Genomic DNA, 1,710 nt, shown 5'->3' with positions numbered 1-1,710 from the left:
CATAGGACAGTAATTTCACGTCTCCCATTTATTTGCTCGGGCGAATTCCACCAAGCAGAGGATGTTTAACGGTTCGTTCAAATTGGAAGAACGAGCATCCACGTCTACCTTACCAAGTCGATTCGAATCAAATTTTGAAATATTAGCTTGCCACTTCTTTTTTAGATGGCGAGATGATGCTCGGGAGTAATGTGTTTTTACATGCTCGTTGCTAGCGATTTACTATATGAAAAATAGTTGACACACTGAAAAACGCGAATCAAACCGAAAATGAAATATCTCGATTCAATGAAATAGCTCATTCACTAGGTCAAAATAGTGAACTAAATCCAAAATTGAACACCTCAATCGAGTAGCATGTTGTATAGTATTATAGTACTCCATGAACATGTTGAAAGTCAAATTAATGAACTTGTTTGATATACGCATATATCGTTCATGTGTGGATTGCAGACAACATGTTTTCCAATTTAAATATTTGAATGCAAGTTTATATCAAAACATGGTTTATATCAGTCTTTGATGCATAAAACGTGACTCTCTCTCTCTCTCTCTCTCCGACAATCTTCAATTCTATCGCACGCATCCGACACACAAACCTTGTTGGTCCCTCTCCCTTTCTCTCCATCTCTCTCTCTCCCTCTATCTTTTTGTGTGTGGGGGGGGAGGTTTTCTAGTTCGCATGCATATATACTCCATCTATAGGACTCTCTCTTGCACTATGTATGATAATCTAGTCGAAGCTAGATATCTTGGGTGCACTCATCGTACGCACACAAATTCCTTGGCTCGTTCCCCATAACTCTCTCACGCACCACTCTGTCGTCTTGGAGCTCTTCCCCCCCCCCCTCTCAAACTCTCCATCTACCTGGGTCACACATACACATGCATATCTCACTCGCGCTCTATAGGCCCACATAGGACAGTAATTTCACGTCTCCCATTTATTTGCTCGGGCGAATTCCACCGAGCAGAGGATGTTTAACGGTTCGTTCAAATTGGAAGAACGAGCATCCACGTCTACCTTACCAAGTCGATTCGAATCAAATTTTGAAATATTAGCTTGCCACTTCTTTTTTAGATGGAGAGATGATGCTCGGGAGTAATGTGTTTTTACATGCTCGTTGCTAGCGATTTACTATATGAAAAATAGTTGACACACTCAAAAACGCGAATCAAACCGAAAATGAAATATCTCAATTCAATGAAATAGCTCATTCACTAGGTCAAAATAGTGAACTAAATCCAAAATTGAACACCTCAATCGAGTAGCATGTTGTATAGTATTATAGTACTCCATGAACATGTTGAAAGTCAAATTAATGAAGTTGTTTGATATACGCATATATCGTTCATGTGTGGATTGCAGACAACATGTTTTCCAATTTAAATATTTGAATGCAAGTTTATATCAAAACATGGTTTATATCAGTCTTTGATGCATAAAACGTGACTCTCTCTCTCTCTCTCTCTCTCTCTCTCTCTCTCTCTCTCTCCGACAATCTTCAATTCTATCGCACGCATCCGACACACAAACCTTGTTGGTCCCTCTCCCTTTCTCTCCATCTCTCTCTCTCCCTCTATCTTTTTGTGTGTGTGTGGGGGGGAGGTTTTCTAGTTCGCATGCATATATACTCCATCTATAGGACTCTCTCTTGCACTATGTATGATAATCTAGTCGAAGCTAGATATCTTGGGTGCACTCATCGT

Source organism: Triticum aestivum, chromosome 2B, assembly GCF_018294505.1.
Source record: "Triticum aestivum cultivar Chinese Spring chromosome 2B, IWGSC CS RefSeq v2.1, whole genome shotgun sequence".
Classification (NCBI taxonomy): Eukaryota; Viridiplantae; Streptophyta; class Magnoliopsida; order Poales; family Poaceae; genus Triticum; species Triticum aestivum.
This window is presented reverse-complemented; position numbering follows the sequence as displayed.